Source organism: Castor canadensis, chromosome 5, assembly GCF_047511655.1.
Source record: "Castor canadensis chromosome 5, mCasCan1.hap1v2, whole genome shotgun sequence".
NCBI lineage: Eukaryota > Metazoa > Chordata > Mammalia > Rodentia > Castoridae > Castor > Castor canadensis.
Window position 1 is genome coordinate 18,333,992 of NC_133390.1, and position 18,816 is coordinate 18,352,807.

At 35.1% G+C, this 18,816-nt stretch overlaps 1 long non-coding RNA gene across 1 annotated transcript in view; it reads left to right on the plus strand.

Annotated features, from left to right (window-relative positions):
- The first annotated feature begins 6,548 nt into the window (after positions 1 to 6,548).
- The window catches only part of LOC141423036 (uncharacterized), a 116,816-nt gene continuing 104,548 nt past the window's right edge, over positions 6,549 to 18,816 (plus strand). The window contains exon 1 of the long non-coding RNA XR_012447698.1: positions 6,549 to 6,647. This is a non-coding gene — a long non-coding RNA (uncharacterized lncRNA). The remainder of the gene's footprint in view (positions 6,648 to 18,816) is intronic.

The following is an 18,816-nucleotide window of genomic DNA, read 5'->3' on the forward strand; positions in this document are numbered from 1 at the left end:
TCAACTCTGTTTCCCTGAAAGAATTGGGAGCAGACTATAGCAGGGTAAATGTTTGGGGAATATGATGGGAAGATCTCTAAAAAGATGGCCTTTCTCATTTCGTAAGTTACAAAACTGAGTGCAAAGAGGTTAATGTGCTTGACATAAATCTCATAGTTACTAAGTGACAGAGGGGATTCTAAGATTTGTTTGACTTCAGAGCCTACACTGTTAATCACAGGATTGCCTTGCCAGTCCTATTAATGAGTTATTTATAGCCATGTCCTGGTCACTCTCCCAAGATTAAGGGAAAATATGTGAACAGTAAAAGCTATTTATTTCTCTTATTTTATTACTTTTATGTGCAGAACCAAAATGCCCACACATATCTAGCACAGATGAGCTCAGGAAATGGGGGATTAATTCCCACACCCAGCATCAGTCTCACTAGGGTAGCACTGGGCCAGGAGCAGTGGAAACTCCTGGGCAGTCATAGCCATGGGGCTGAATCAGTTACCTCTGGAGTATGTAATCTGATTGGTCTCCAAAGCCCAGTGTGTGAACTGCTGCCTACTCAAAACTCCTCCTCATTTCTTCATGAAGAAAGAGAGGCTGAATTTATTCTTCGTTGAATTGACATGTACAACCTGACTGAAAAAAATGATTATAATATAGATTTCATATAGTAAATTCTAATGGGAAATATCACCTACATGGAATATATGATTCACTGAGCACTCTTAAAATTCCCATGTTTTTTCCTGATAATTATCATGCTATTATATAATGAGAAAGATAAATTCTTCAATGACCAAAATATCATGAAATTTTGGCTGTAGGAAGTTTAGATCTGTAATCACTTTGACATGCAATTTAGTCATATTTCTACTAGTTGTCTTTCAACTCTACATTAATTATAATCAGTTATATTTGGGAGGGGGGAGATACTTCAGTTGTGATTTTTTTTTTCAGTTCTTTGATTCCTGTGTTGAGAGTCTACAGCTTTGATGCATTCTTGAAACAACTCTAATAAAGCAATGTGTTTTGTTCCCTGTTTAATAAAATAAAACCAGTAGGATGCCTTACTTTCAGAAATGTTTGATAAAGTATCCCTCTCATTGAGCTAAGAGAAAAGTAGTGGATTTCTTTTTTCACTTTATGAGCTCTAGGATGCAAAGTCCCTGAGTACAATGCATTGACTTTCTCACAACATCCTGTTTTCCCTTTTCTAGTTCTTCTGAATAATTCTCACAGTTCTTGGTGAGCTGCTAATCAGTTTAGCCTGTGAAATCTAGGATGGAACAAAATACATCACTGGGGCAGAGAGATGAGCCTTTCATTTTTAAGTAATTCATCATGGATATTTGACACCCTTTTTCATTTAATAAGAACTGAAATATACCAAAATTATATAATATATATATTATATATACCATGTTATAGTGCTTTTTTGGTTTTTTTAGTAGTTAACATACATTAATATTAATATATTCTACATACTGAAGTTAAATATAGATGTTTCTCAGCTTACAAATGCAGGTTTTACTCTTAGGTCTTTTATTAACATATGTGAGACACTATTAGAAATAGCTTAGTTTTAACTTGGCAAGCATCCAAAGTAACATCTGGGCCATACCTTGCAAGATGGTATAATAGCAAATCAAGAGTAAATGACAATCAGAAGCCTATTACCTCCACTTATGTGGTTTTCGTAACTGCTTACAGTATTTTGAGGCAATGTTCAAGTCCATCAACATTTTACAATTGCTTTCATCATTATAATTGTGGTTTAGCTACAATGGATTTAGAAGGTAGTAAATAGTTTTGAAATTTATAGTAAAACAAGAGAAAAAAAAAGATAGACAATCCCAATGGACATATTACACAGACTTCAAACTCTGCCTGCATAATGATATGAAACTCAGCTTCTGTCTTCAGCACAGTCATTTCCCTGAATCAAGGCAAACACATGACATATTGAGTGTTAGATTATGAAGAAAAATTTCCAGACTTCAGTTGTCTTCATTTTTATTTTACCTTGGGAGTACACAAATTATTGTGGAGCAGCACTCTATGTCTTTGGTAAATGTTCTTTTAGTATTAACATGAGTGTTCATAAAATGAAAATCAATTCTCTGCGTTTGAAATTTTGCTAAATAAGTTTATTTGTAATGAGAAAGAGGTATTTGTAGAGGTTACTGTTTTATATGGTGTGAGGACAACTTCAAGTCATTGAACATATTTAATTATATTTTTCCCTCTGAAAGTTGAAGTTGAATATTTTCTTTGATGAGCTCATTATAAGAACATACTAGATAAGAAAAATATCCTAAAGATGTATGTCATCTGATATATTGTAAGAACATTTGTAAATGCCACAATGTGCCCCCACCCAGCACAACAATAATAAAAAAGATGTATCTCATTTAAGAAGACTTTCTTGGTTATTATCAGTGGAAAAAATTGTACCAAAAATAGAGACAGCTCTTCCTCCAAATTTTGTGAGTTTGGAAAAATCTATGGAAAAACATCCAGGATTCTTGTGGAAGTTACTTAAAAATTAGACATGTTCTGATTAAAAGATTAACAGAAAGAAGAGAAAAACCTTCAACTTCAGTTCTATCATGAGGCAGGTGGTCTTATGTCAATTTTATAGGTTCTCTTGCTGGCTACAGGTAATTTTTTAAATTTAGTACCCAGAAAAGCAACCAGCTTAAGTGACATTTTTAAAGCAGACAATATCAAGAAGGAAAAAAAAGTGATAAGCTTTTCTGACCTCTCTGGAAAGAACTCTCTTTCCATCAAAATCAATATTGTTTGTCAACCGGGAAAAGGAAATAAGAAATATTTGGGCATTGGAGGGGAAACTGTATGAATTTCAAAAAAAGAACAAATTGGAAACTTTACTCAGGCATATATATTTTCAGCAAAGACTCCTGAACCATAGGGGTTCAGCTTTGTTGTAATGATTTGAACTTTTCGATCTGATCTCAGTGGCTTTGCACGATAAACCTCCAGTGACTTCAACAAGGTTCAAAGGCTCCTTGTGATCATCACAAGTTTGATTGATCTGGACTTTCCAAATCAAAATGTATTTATTTACTGAGATATAAAGCAAAGTTGGCTCCTGTTTTTGATAATGATACAGTGGCAGGGATAACACTCTGATGTTGATATCCTGATTAACTCAATGAGGTATGAACTATCATTGGCTTCACTTTTGGAACAAAAAGTGACAGATTGTAGGAGAGTAAGTAATACACCCCAGGGTATGTAACTAGGGAGAGTCAGAGCAGGGATTTTACTTAAGTTCATCAGATCTCAAAGCTAGTGTTCTTTTTATTTTTATATATTTTTTTACTTTTCATGACTTTATTCATCAGTTTGGACCACCTGAGGTCATGTGGCTCCAGTCTTCTCATTGTGGAGAGTTGAATCTCTAACTTCTTGGATTATTGCAATAAGGAGGCAGCACCACATAAGGCAATGCCAAAAAGCCTAAATCATTATGCTTTTTTCTTTTTTTGTTAAAATAGCTTTTTTTTTTTATTATTATTCATATGTGCATACAAGGCTTGGGTCATTTCTCCCCCCTGCCCCCACCCCCTCCCTTACCACCCACTCTGCCCTCTCCCTCTCCCCCCCCAAATACCCAGCAGAAACTATTTTGCCCTTATTTCTAATTTTGTTGTAGAGAGAGTATAAGCAATAATAGGAAGGAACAAGGGTTTTTGCTGGTTGAGATAAGGATCGCTATACAGGGCATTGACTCACATTGATTTCCTGTGCGTGGGTGTTACCTTCTAGGTTAATTCTTTTTGATCTAACCTTTTCTCTAGTTCCTGGTCCCCTTTTCCTATTGGCCTCAGTTGCTTTAAGGTATCTGCTTTAGTTTCTCTGCGTTAAGGGCAACAAATGCTAGCTAATTTTTTAGGTGTCTTACCTATCTTCACCCCTCCCTTGTGTGCTCTCGCTTTTATCATGTGCTCAAAGTCCAATCCCATTGTTGTGTTTGCCCTTGATCTAATGTCCACATATGAGGGAGAACATACGATTTTTGGTCTTTTGGGCCAGGCTAACCTCACTCAAAATGATGTTCTCCAATTCCATCCATTTACCAACGAATGATAACATTTTGTTCTTCTTCATGGCTGCATAGAATTCCATTGTGTATAGATACCACATTTTCTTAATCCATTCGTCAGTGGTGGGGCATCTTGTCTGTTTCCATAACTTGGCTATTGTGAATAGTGCCGCAATAAACATGGGTGTGCGGGTGCCTCTGGAGTAACAGTCTTTTGGGTATACCCCCAAGAGTGTTATTACTGGATCAAATGGTAGATCGTGTCTAGCTTTTTAAGTAGCCTCCAATTTTTTTTCCAGAGTGGTTGTACTAGTCTACATTCCCACCAACAGTGTAAGAGGGTTCCTTTTTCCCCTCATCCTCACCAACACCTGTTGTTGGTGGTGTTGCTGATGATGGCTATTCTAACAGGGGTGAGGTGGAATCTTAGCGTGGTTTTAATTTGCATTTCCTTTATTGCTAGAGATGGTGAGCATTTTTTCATGTGTTTTCTAGCCATTTGAATTTCTTCTTTTGAGAAAGTTCTGTTTAGTTCACTTGCCCATTTCTTTATTGGTTCATTAGTTTTGGGAGAATTTAGTTTTTTAAGTTCCCTATATATTCTGGTTATCAGTCCTTTGTCTGATGTATAGCTGGCAAATATTTTCTCCCACTCTGTGAGTGTTCTCTTCAGTTTAGAGACCATTTCTTTTGATGAACAGAAGCTTTTTAGTTTTATGAGGTCCCATTTATCTATGCTATCTCTTAGTTGCTGTGTTGCTGGGGTTTCATTGAGAAAGTTCTTACCTATACCTACTAACTCCAGAGTATTTCCTACTCTTTCCTGTATCAACTTAAGAGTTTGGGGTCTGATATTAAGATCCTTGATCCATTTTGAGTTAATCTTGGTATAGGGTGATATACATGGATCTAGTTTCAGTTTTTTGCAGACTGCTAACCAGTTTTCCCAGCAGTTTTTGTTGAAGAGGCTGCTATTTCTCCATCGTATATTTTTAGCTCCTTTGTCAAAGATAAGTTGCTCATAGTTGTGTGGCTTCATATCTGGATCCTCTATTCTGTTCCACTGGTCTTCATGTCTGTTTTTGTGCCAGTACCATGCTGTTTTTATTGTTATTGCTTTGTAATATAGTTTGAAGTCAGGTATTGTGATACCTCCTGCATTGTTCTTTTGACTGAGTATTGCCTTGGCTATTCGTGGCCTCTTGTGTTTCCATATAAATTTAACAGTAGATTTTTCAATCTCTTTAATGAATGTCATTGGAATTTTGATGGGAATTGCATTAAACATGTAGATTACTTTAGGGAGTATAGACATTTTTACTATGTTGATTCTACCAATCCATGAGCATGGGAGATCTCTCCACTTTCTATAGTCTTCCTCAATCTCTTTCTTCAGAAGTGTATAGTTTTCCTTGTAGAGGTCTTTCACATCTTTTGTTAGGTTTACACCTAGGTATTTGATTTTTTTTGAGGCTATTGTAAATGGAATTGTTTTTATACATTCTTTTTCCGTTTGCTCATTGTTAGTGTATAGAAATGCTAATGATTTTTCTATGTTGATTTTATATCCTGCTACCTTGCTATAGCTATTGATGATGTCTAGAAGCTTCTGAGTAGAGTCTTTTGGGTCTTTAAGGTATAGGACAATATCGTCTGCAAATAGGGATATTTTGACAGTTTCTTTACCTATTTGTATTCCTTTTATTCCTTCTTCTTGCCTAATTGCTCTGGCTAGGAATTCCAGTACTATGTTGAATAGGAGTGGAGATAGTGGGCATCCTTGTCTGGTTCCTGATTTTAGAGGGAATGGTTTCAGTTCTTCTCCGTTAAGTATAATGCTGGCTTTAGGTTTGTCATATATAGCTTTTATAATGTTGAGGAACTTTCCTTCTATTCCTAGTTTTTTTAGAGCTTTTATCATGAAATGGTGTTGGATCTTATCAAAGGCTTTTTCTGCATCTATTGGGATGATCAAGTGGTTTTTGTCTTTGCTTCTGTTAATGTGGTTTATTACATTTATTGATTTTCGTATGTTGAACCACCCCTGCACTCCTGGGATGAAGCCTACTTGGTCGTGGTGAATAATCTTTTTGATGTGTTGCTGAATTCGGTTTGCCATTATTTTGTTGAGGATTTTTGCATCAATGTTCATTAAGGAGATTGGCCTATAGTTCTCCTTTTTGGAGGTGTCTTTGCCTGGTTTTGGGATAAGTGTTATACTGGCTTCGTAAAATGTGTTTGGCAGTTTTCCTTCCCTTTCTATTTCGTGGAACAGTTTAAGGAGGGTTGGTATCAGTTCTTCTTTAAAGGTCTGATAGAATTCAGCAGAGAATCCATCAGGTCCTGGACTTTTCTTTTTGGGGAGACTCTTGATTGCTGCTTCAATTTCATTTTGTGTTATAGGTCTATTCAGTTGATTAATTTCCTCTTGGTTCAGTTTTGGATGATCATATGTATCTTTTCTTCTTGCCTAGACCTGAATTGTTTCTCTCAAGAGTCATCTCTGGGGCCACAACTACACAGAAGGCTAGGAGCAGATTGGCAAACCAACTGGTGTCTACAGAAGAGATCCTAAACCAATCAGGTGGGCGAGAAGTTTTCAGTTGTAGGATTACTTAGCACGGGCCAGATCAGCAAATTCATCTGACTTTGGAAAAACCTCTGGCAAGGTGGGTGGACTAATGATGCCCAGTGTTAAGCCTGCATGGGGGCTTGTGAAACAGATACAATTGATGCTCAGCGTGGATACAGTTGACTAATGGTCGCGGATGCTGATTTATATGAGTGCAAGGTGAGAGTCATGCTCTCCATATGACTGAAGGACCCAGATGGTGAAATTGAGAGAAGGCAACAGGAGTCTTAGGTAGAGGGTGCCACTCATGGGTTCTCAGCTGCCACTCACAGGTTATGGCTACAACCCTACTCACTGTCTCCTCAAATCCCTTCACAGGAATTCACACCACTTATCTGCAGAGGCCATGCAGTCTATAAACAACCCTGTTACCAAAGTGCTTTGTTAGGAGAATTGCACTGGAGTATGTCAATGCAGGGTTCCAGCTGCTGCCTGCCATCTGCCCCACCTCAAGATAGGAATTTCCTCTCCCTGCAAAAATCTCTTTACTGGAGATGCCCTTGATGTGCAGTGAACCAATCAAAACATGTAGCAAATTGCTGGTAAAATTATTAAATAATTTATTGACATTTAATAATTTTGCCTAAAAATACTGTAAAAAGTCAGTCAGCATGTATTTTTGGCTCAAAGTTTTTCTAGTGTTTTCTGTGGAAGAAATAAGAATTAAATTAAATTAAAAAAATCTCTTTACTGGAAAAATGGGCCTGGCAGGCCAAAACCTACCACAGATGCAACCTTGCCCTCCTGAAGCTGTTCTCATAATAATGTGGCATGAGGGACCAACTTGGGAATAGCAGCACTTCTCTTCAGTGAGAACTATCACTCCTCCTCCTGCCCTTCCTTGTTTTCATTTGGATGTTTCTCTTTTCTTGTAATTTTGGTTTCAAATTGTCAGAATATCTTTTTTGTTTCCTATTTTTCTTCTCCTTATTTTCCAAACCACTCTCCATTTTTCTATCATAACTATGTAGTGCTCTATCCTACTACTATCTCCTATACCTATCTCCTCAATTTATTTTCCTACTTTCCTGCCTTCCCCATGCTCATATGCTATATTCTTCAATTTCAATCCTTATCACTTTGAACCAGTGTTAAGTTCTCAGATCATTCCCCCAAGAAACCAGAGTTTTGCTCCCACAGAATCTTAGAGAAGAGACAGATAAGGATCCCAGTTGTTTCTTACTTATTCGAATATTTGGTGTACTACTGAATTGTTGATCTTGTCACAGAACCAAAGAAAAGGATTTGGCCAAAATGTCCGAGACAGAATTCAGAAGCCAGTTATTAAAAGTGATCAGTGACCTCAAAGAGGATTCAAATAAACAGATAAATGAAGTTAGGAAATGAATTCAAGGCCTAGATAAGAAAGCTAGCAACATGTAAGAGAAATTCAGCAAGGAAATGGAAATTATGAAAAAACCCAAGTACAAATGTTAGAAATGAAAACCCCAATAAAGCAAATAAAAGCCACAGTGAATATTGTTATCAACACATAAGATCAAACTGAAGAATTTTGGAGAAGGAGGACAAGATAAGGATATATTGCATGTAGACCATGACAAAGTAAAAAAAAGAACACCCATGATTACAATGTACAAGAACTCTGGGACGTGATCTAAAGACTAAACTTAGGAATTCATGGGCTGGAAGAGGGAGCTGAAATACAAACTAAAGGTATAGGAAACTTTTCAATGAAATCACAGTAGAAAATTTCCCAAGTTTACATAATGATATAGACACCCATGTACAGGAAGCATTTCTAAGTCCAAATAGACATGACCAGAAAAGAGCAACTCCACATCATATCAAAATTAAAGTGCCAAAAACTAGAGAACAAAGAAAGGATACTGAAAACTACAAGAGAAAAACACCAGCTTATATACAAAGGTCAACACATAATAATCACCTCAGATTTGTAACCACAAACCTACAAGTCAGGAAAGCATGGAACAATACAATTCAAGCTCTGAGAGAGAAAAATATATCCAGCAGGAAGATATCCAACCAAGAATTGATATATGCAGCAAAGCTGTCCTTCAATGTTGATGAAGAAATAAAGATCTTCTAGGATAAGGATAAATTAAAATGATTTATGTTCATTAAGCCTGCATTATAGAAGATACTCAGAGAATATTTCTCACGGAGAGAGGAAGAAAAACAATCATAAATATGAAAAACTAGGAAAGAATAAAACAAAAGGGGAAAGTATCAAGCATGATCAACTAAGGAAACCAGCAAAACCTGAGGATGAACCATGTCAAAAGTAAAGAAAAATCAACACGAGACTCAACCTGGAAAAAAAGCAACAAAAATTCAGAAATCAATAAATACTTCTTAATCATAATCCTAAATGTAAGTGACTTTAACTCTCTAATCAAAAGACACAGATGGTCTGACTGGATCAAAAAGCAGGACCCAACAATCTGTTAACAAGAAACATAGCTCACAACCAAAGATATACACAAACTGAAAGTAAAAGATTTGTACTGACAGAGTGGCTCAAGCAGTAAGAATACTTGCCTAGCAAGTGTGAGGACCTGGGTTCAAACCCCAGTGTTGAAAAGAAAAAAAAAAGTAAAAGGTTCAAAAAAGATACACAGGAATGCAGAAATTGAAAGCAAGCAGAAGTAGCTATTTTTATATGATACAAAGCAGATTTTAAGAAAAAATCAGTCAGAAAAGATAAAAAGAACAATCTAGGAAGAAGATATAACAATTTTTTTAAATGCTTTACATTTATTCATATGAGTGTACATTGTTTGGAGCACCTCTCCCCACTCACCTAGCCCCCCCCTCACTTACAGGCAAAACCTGTTCTGCCCTCTTGTTCTTCAATTTTGTTGAAGAGAAAACATAAGAGACAATAAGAAAGACTAGTATTTTTGCTAGTTTGAGATAAAGATAGCTGTACAGAGAGATTCCTAGCATTGCTTCCATGCACATGTGTATTACACCCCACATTGGTTCATCTCTACCAGACCTCATCACTACTTCCTGGTCACCTTCCCATAGTGGCCTCTGCCGGTTTAAGATTACTTTATTGGCTCCTCTACAGTGAGTACATCAACCACATTCCAGTCTTAGGTTTCCTTCCCTTTCCTTATTTTTTCCCATGTGCGTTCTCCCTTTAGTGTGTGACCCATGTAATAATAGTACTGCATTTGTTTTATGTCTATAATCTGTACATGTGGGAGAGCATATGATTCTTGGCCTTCTGAGCCTGGCTAATTTCGCTTAAGATGTTGTTCTCCAGTTCCATCCATTTACTTGTGAATGACAAAATTTCATTCTTTGTGGCTGAATAAAATTCCACTGTGTATAAAGGCAACATTTTCTTAATCCATTCCTTAGTAGTGGGGCATCTTTAAATATATGTGCACCGATGTTCATAAAACAAACACTTTGGCTCATAAAGAAACAGATAGGTCCAGTTACAATAAGAGTGGGAGATATCAACACCCTACTCTCATTAACAGACAGAACATTTAGGCAGATAATTAACAAATATGTCCTAGAACTAAATAATATCACCGATGAAATTGACTCAACAGACATTGGCTGACTATTCCATCCTACAGCAGCAGATTACACATTTTTCTTAGCAGCCCACTGAACCCTCTCCAAAATAGTTCACATGCTAGGTCATAAAGCAAATCTCAACAAATACAATAAATTGAAATAATCCTCTGTATTGTAACAGACCACAATGGAATAACATTAGAAGTCAATGACAAAGAAAACCACAAAAACCATCAAATTCATGGAGTTTGAACAACACACTTCTGAGTGACCAATGGGTCACTGGAGAAATTAAGAAATTCCTAGATTGTAAAGAAAATGAGAATACTACTTACCAGAATCTGAGGGACACTGCAAAGGCAATCTTAAGAGGGAAATTTATAGTCATGACTCCCATATCAGAAAATTAGAGTTCTCAAACAATATAATCTCCATGTTTGACTGTTTTAGATTCCATAAATAAGTAAGATGATACAGTATTTTTATTTTGGAATCTGGCTTATTTCTCTAAACAAAATGTGTTCTAGGGTCCTACTTGTCAAAATTGGCAGGATTTTCCTCTATTTTTTTTAAAGATGTGCCCTTATGTTTGAAATGTGTTTTCACTGGCTAGAGAAGTCTTATTAATGGGCTTTTTTCTATCAGCACCTTGAAAATTTCATTCTACTTGCTTCTGATCTACATTGTTCCTTACAGTTGATTCGTTCTTAACCTTTATGTGATATGTTACTTTCTTTTTCTGCTTTTAAAACAACTTTTACTGAACTGGTTAATTATTGATGTGACTCAATGTGGCTTTATTCATTAAATTTACTTGGCAGTAATTAAGCACGTTGAAATTTGTACCCATTGAAATAGAATGTATAATGATGAGGTGATGAAATTTGTACCCAGTGAACTAGGATAATAAAACTTGGAAAATAGTATCATGCATTAAATAATTATAATAGCATATCCCTAATTGACTTAAATTTTTGTAAAGTCATTCACATTAATAAAAAATATTTGAATCTCAAATAGTTTCTGAAACAAAATATTGGCATAAACAACACATAAAATGTATATGCATAAGTTAAAAAGATATCAGCTATAAGAAGCATTTCTTCACAGGTATAAATACTTTTCCTGTCATTAACTCATAAATCCTGAAAATTTGATAAGTTTTCTAATAATCAGAGTATTTGAAATGCAAGGATTAGAAATAGCCTTCAAGGTTATCTTGTCCAAATAAGGCTGAGTTGCTTAAGTCCTAGCATATAATCCCTTCCAAATAGCATTTCCTGTCCCTGCTTATTATCTTCTATGATGACATCACTACCAAATTTAAGGTTCTTGGCTGAATGTCTTGTATCTATTTTCCATTGTTAAGTGTTCCTACTTTATTGTTGGTTTTCATAGTAAGTGCAACCCCAATATTTCTATCAGCCACTTGTTCTGCTTATCTTATGTATGGAAGGATCTTGGACTAAGATCTTCTTGGAATGGGGTGCTAATATTAGGTATTAAAAAGTAAGTAATAACACTTTGTAAATTCTCCCTTTTAAAGTCTTTTTAAGTGTCTTCCTGGATTCAACTAGTTTGGAGTCTGTAATCAGGCATTCTGAGTATATGTCTGGCCCAGAAAAACTGACATTGATTTAAATTGCCTTAATAATAACAGTCCTTGCACAAAAGAGAGCATGTAATATTATTCTTCCACTTAAGTCAAAAGAAATTTCACAGCTAGCATTGATGGTATTTTCTGAGGCTAGCTTTAAATTTATGACATTTTGGCAAATGGAACAATGTGATTTTCACTTCTCTAGAAATATATACCAAGATGGATGTCACCAAACCGCCAGTATTCCCCCAAGTCAGAACCCTTTTTAACACTCTGTGTGAGACTGTCCTTGTCACTTTCATCTTTTAGTCAAAGCTTTCACTCTCACTGAACCAAGTTGTGAGTTTGCACAGTTTTTTTTTTTTCTAAAAAAGAAACCTCATGAAACATTTGCAGGTAATATGCAACAGTCACAGTCTGATGTTTGGTAAATTTTATTTTTCTTTAAAAATGAATTATCTTATAGGAAAACATCAACAAAATGAATATCTCCATATTTAGTGAGTCCAGGAAATCCTGATTTACCAAGAAGTTAAAACTGAAATTAGCTAACAAAACCACCACAAGGAGAATTTAGAAATATTATGGAGGATGAATATGTCTGTTCCAATCAGTCTGAAATAGAAAGGCCACTTTTGTGAAGATAACTGTTTATTATTGGAAGTATAATTTAAAAATAGGGAAAATATACCATAAAGTCCTTTTTGATGTATTAAAGATGGCATCATACAGAACTTACTGATTTCTGGATTTATTTATAACAATTATCCTTCTCTTACTTATCTTACAGTTCTTGTATCTTCATATGCAGTCATTAAATGCCAAACCTGAGATTCAGTGGGGCTTATAGAGAGAAGGAATGAGATCATGAAGAAAACAAACATGCTATCTTGCTTATCTGGTTCAAGATTGTACCAGCAATGTTTTAGTCTAATCAGGATGTGTTGCGGGAGTAAAAATACTTGCAGATGTGATCTAGAGGAGTTTTGTTGCATTTTTGTATTTCAAAGAATGTGTGAAGCTAGGTTCTGGGCTTAGCCTTTTTTCTCAGTTTAGAGCCTCCTACTGATGTGACAACAGACATTCTTCAGATTCTCTGGAAGATTTTGGGCTAGGATTGTCAGATAAAGTACAAGACAACTAAGTGTATATTTCTAATAAATAGTAAATGCTGAATGTGTATTTCTAACAAATAGCAAATACTTTTTTTTTTTGGTGTTAATATGTACAGAGCAGTTTCAGTAAATATCGTTCGCCGCTTATCTGGAATTCAAATTTCACTGGAGAGTCCTTCATACCTCCCTTCCCCTTCTGTCTGGTTAATCCATTCAGGGCTCAAGATGTCTTAGAGCTGGGTTGGATCTTGGTTCTGGAATAGACTATCTGAGGAGGGTTGTATGATAAGGTGAATATAAGCACTGCCTTGTTGTCTTGTAGGGATATGGAAAAGATACTTCATGGAGATGCTGGAAATTTACCGCTTTCTACTGATTTTGAAGCTGGTATGAGCTGAAAATTAAATTGGGTTTTTGTACTTGAAAGTCCCTAAAACTTAACTCAAATTTAAAATTTTTTATTATTAAAAATCATGCTATGTCTAATACTACATACTTATTTGAAATATAGGAGTTACTTTACTCAGTGATATAGCTTTGGTTAAAGTTTGAGTTATTTGTGGATCTGTTGAGGTTTAGAGGAAAAAAAATCATGATGGATGAAATTCAAACAAAGTTTGAGATAAGATGGACAAAGTTCTTACTATCCCAGAGTCTTGAATTTGATATCTGTGATGTTATGATAATTTAACTCTAATTTATATCATGATGGTGAGTATTCAACAAAATAACCTCAGTGGAAAACTTCTATGGTGTCTTCTTGTCTTGTAGTCATGAAAATCTTATTGGATTCAAGTCAGCTACACAGAAATTTGAATGTCTAAATTTTTGCCTCTCATGAAATGGACTTACTGACTTTAGGATATCTTTTACTCTGAAAACCATCCTAAATTGTTAAAGTCTGACTTCTTTGTTGTAGTGGATTTCTTGGGGTTAGTGTGGCTCAGGAATGTTGTGGGGTTTAATGGTTTGGGAAATTAACTTTTTGACACTCAAGAATGTCAATGAAACCATTTAACTATGTGAAGTAACTGATATTCACTATTTTTGTTCCATGAGGAAGGCTTATTCTACCTTTGAAATAATTCTTTGGGCTTGAATTTCCCAATGATTTAGAATTTCTATGATTAGGTCTGTATGGATGAGGGGTCACACAGGAGGCACTCCAGTGGGTCAGGAGGTAGAGGCAGAAAAGAGGATGTCAAGGGCTTCTTTCTAAGTGTGGTTAATTTTTTCTTTGTTTTAACTAGCAAGTTTAACCAGTTTGGTCATGAAACCCAACAGTAATTTCAAATTCTTTGCCCTTATTTTTTAAAGCTTGTGAATATGCATTTTTTGAATACATTTTTTTCTATGAAAAGCTGCAGATACTAAAATGTGATAGTACTGTCAAAGCAAAGCATCACAGGGAAAAGATTCTCTGCTGAGAAGGAAAGACTGTAATAGAGAAATACCCTTCTAAGAAGTGAAGCAGGAACCATTGAGAATGAAAAAAGCAGAAAAAACAATTTTTTTTGAGAATCAGCAGGGGGCACTAAGATTCCGCAAGAAAAACATATTCCTGCAACATTCATAATTATTTTTTCTTTTACTTTAACTCCAAGTTGATAATATCATAGCTCTGTTTTTTAATCTTTATTATAGCCTATAGCATATCTGTTCTTTTTAACCCTCAAAGTGTAGAAGCATTTAACACTTTTTTAATCTGTCAATTTAAAAAAACTTTCAGTTCTCCTTATCTGCATTCTTGTTTGGTTCTCATTCAGCATTCAAATGCAATTCTGTTTTCCTCTCTTTGACAAACATAGAGTAAGTAATTAGGATTTTTCACAGACAAGTGATTACCTAATAAATGACCTTCTGCAGGCAGCTCTATTAAAATGGAGGAAAAGGATGTTTACTACAAGCAGTGGTCAAGAAGGAAGGTGGAGGGACAAGACAAGCTCTGCATAACAACAGCTTCTTCAGTGTTAAGAATAATGGAAGCATTTACTGAACTAGTAGATCTGTACTAAAAATAATTATAAGCCCGACAGGGTGCTAAACTATAAACACAAATTATGATTGGGTATTGAAACACTTCATTAATTCCACGGAAGTCCAAGGGTAAGGTAGTAATGTTTATATTCACACGAGACATGGGCAAGTCAAAAAAATTAAGATATATAAACTAGGAAAGGATTGAAAAATACTAATCAATTTTTATATGCCTTCTTTCATTCAGATGTAGTAAGAGTGAGAGAAAGTATGAACTATAAGTGGAATACCCTTGAAGTATACTTTTGTGACGGTATAATACATTATAACATATATGTATATATATATTTATATATATAGGGTTCTTTAATGGATATGGCCATGTGTTTTTGCCTGTACTTTTATTTGTATTTACATATTATTTTAAAATATATAACTTAAGAATATAGGCTTAGCTTTGGATTATCCAGGCTGTGGTTTTAAGTAACTTGTAAATTCCTGGTGAATGAGCTTAGACCATAGAACTGTAGACCTGGGAAAAGGTTTGCCACTGATTGTACCAATCTTCTAATTTTATACATGAGAGAACTGTAGCTACAGAAAGGTCATGAATAAAGTTTTCTTATCTGATCTACCTACCATGGTAGCTGAACTGACAATGAGTTTCACGTTTCTTGACTCCAATCTGGTCTTTGACAGGCTGCCTTTCTTTCTTTTTTCCCTTTCTCTACATATTTTATTGTTTTTTTTATAAAATGGCCAAATCAAAAATCTTTATCACATACAATATGACATTTTGAAATATGTGTACATTGTGGAATGGCTAAATCAAACTGATTAATTCATTGTCTCACAAACTTATAATTTTTTGTTGTGAGAGCCTTAAAATCTACTCAACATGATGTTCAAGAATATAATCCATTGTTGTTAGCTATAGTCACCATGTTGTAAATAGATCTTTTGAACTTATTCCTTTTGTCTAACTGAAATTTTGTATTTTTTGACCAATACTCCATTCTACTACTTTCTACTTGTGTGAGTTCAACTCTGGTAGATTATGCATAAATAACAGTAGACAATACTTGTCTTTGTGTCTTTGGCTTATTTCACTTAATGTCCTCTAAGTTCATATATGTTGGCACATGTGACAGGATTTCCTTCTTCTTTTTTTTTTTAAGCTGAATACTATTCCATTGTGTACATGTACAATTTCTTTATCCATTCATCTGTTGATGGACACTTAGGTTGAGTCTATATTTTGACTTATGAATAATGCTTCAGTGAACATAGGAGTGCAAATAACTTCTGGTATACTTCTGGTATACTTATTTCCTTTCTTTTGGATGCATTTGCCATAGTGGATTACTGGACCATATTTTTCTTCTAGTTTTAAGTTTTTGAGAGACCTCTATACTGTGTTCCCTAACAGCTGTTTCATTTTACATTCCCACCAGCAGAGTGCACTTGTCCTCTTTACCCCCCCCACACTCTCCAACTCCTTCTTTTTGATAACAGTCTTTCTAATAGGTATGTCATAATATTTCATTGTAGTTTTAATATGCATTCCTCTGATGATTCGTGATGCTAAGCATTTTTCCATATACCTGTTGGACATTTGCATGTCTTCCTTTGAAGAATATCTATTTAGGAACACTGCCCATTTTTAAATTAGGTTATTTATTTTCTTGCTATGGAGTTGTTTGAGTTCCTGATATATTTAGATTATTAGCCCCTTATTCTTCCATTCTGTAGATTGTTATTTCATTTCCCTGAGCATTCCTTGATTGTGCAAAAGACTTCTACTTTGGTATAATCCTATTTGTCTTTTTTTTTTTTTTTTTTTTGCTTTTGTTATCTCTTTGGGTCTTATCCAAAAAAAAAAATCACTGCTGAAGCAATGCCATAGATTTTTTCATTATGCTTTCTTTTATAGAATTTACAGTTTTAAGTTAAACCTTTAAATCTTTAATCCATTTTGAATTGATTTTTATATATGGTATGAAATTAGAGTTTAATTTCACTCTTCTGAATGTGAATATACAGCTTTCCCAACACAACTAATTGAAGAAACTGTCCTTTTTCCATTGGGTGTTCCTGGTAAATCTTTAATCCATTTTGAATTGATTTTTATGTATGGTATGAGATTAGAGTTTAATTTCACTCTTCTGAATGTGAATATACAGCTTTCCCAACACAACTAATTAAAGAAACTGTCCTTTTTCCATTAGGTGTTCCTGGTACCTTTACAAAAATCAATTCATAAATGTGCAGATATATTTCTAGGTTCTCTATTCTGTTCCTTGTTGTGACTTTTTAAAATGCCAGTACCATACTGTTCTGATTATGATATCTGTGTAATGTATTTTGAAGTCAATAGCATGATGCTTCTAAACTCGCTCTTTCTCCATAAGATTGCTTTGCTTTCTAAGGCTCTATTTAGTTCCATTTGAATTTTAGCAATATTTCTCTTTCTGTGAAAGATGTTATGGGAATTTCAATAGGGGTTACATTGAAGCAGATAATTTTGAACAGTATGAACATTTTAGTAATATTTTTTCATTCTATGAATGTGGGATATTTTCTCATTTATTTATATCTTCATCTAATCTTTTGGCAGTACTAGGGGTTGAACTCAGGGCCATGTACTTGCTAGCCAAGCACTTGAGCCATACCCCCAGCATTTTTATCTGTAGTTATTTTTCATATAAGATCTTAGGTTTTTTGCCCATGTCAGCCTTGGACTGTGATATTCCTATCTACACCTACCCCCTAAACTGGGATAACAGACATGTGCCACACACTGTGGTTGAGACTCTCTTTGAAAGAGAGTCTCTCTAACTCCCTGCTGATTCATAAGGGTGAGCTGTTACGGTGTTCACACATGGTAGAAAAAGCAAGCAATCTCCCTTGGGTCTCCTTTATAATCGCACTAACTGCACTCATGGAGTCTATGTCTTCCTTACATAATCACCTCCCAAAGCCACCACTTCTTAATGGCATTTTCTTGTAGGTTAGACTTTCAACATAGGAGTTTTTAGGGGACATAAACATTCAGATCATAGCTAGTTGATTTCTAGGACAATTAATAAGTGACCTAAAGGAATGAGCACACCAATTAATTGATTTCTCTGTTGGCACAACTGAGATTGTTTTAGAAAAATCGTAAGGAAAATGTATAAGATACAGTACTGCTTTTCAGTAATACTGGCATTGCTACCTATCAGGACACCAGATAATAGCACAGTCAGAGATGATCATGTCAGATTAACAATTAAAGTGCCTTACTTTCCCAATAGCAAGTTTGAGTTGTGTGCCTTGTTTGTGTTTGGCTGACTGTGCCAATTCAGTTCTTTCTCACCCTCTTCTCCTCAATATAATTAAATCAATTTTATTATGTTGAGTCTGTGATGACTCAGTGTGACTATGTTAGCAGCCAGAGAAAATAGTTCGTTCATCAAATTTCATCTGGTTCTCTTTCTATTAACAAAAAGAGAATTTTAAGCTTCATTACAAGATTAAATTTCTGATAGAATTAAAGATTGTTGATCCTTTCTAGGCAATTTTCCTCTTGGGGAATGCCATCCTGAAAACTGGAGTTCTAAACCACTATTTCTCCACGGACGCATTTTCTCTGCACAGAAGGAATAAAAGCATAATAGTATATTGCTGAACTTGACAAAGGAGGCAAGCATATGCAAATTAATCTTTTGAAATAAATGAAAAAAGGCTTACAGATCAAAGTATGTATGAACTACATGACTTTAACTATAACTCTAGGGATGTGCCTGCTTGAGATGTCTATGAAATGGTAGACGATGCCTTCCAAATACATAAAGCAATGATTGCTTCTTTTAGGTATTGAAGACTCAAACTTTCCTTTGAATGGCCTGTGATTGGCTCCTGTCTCCTT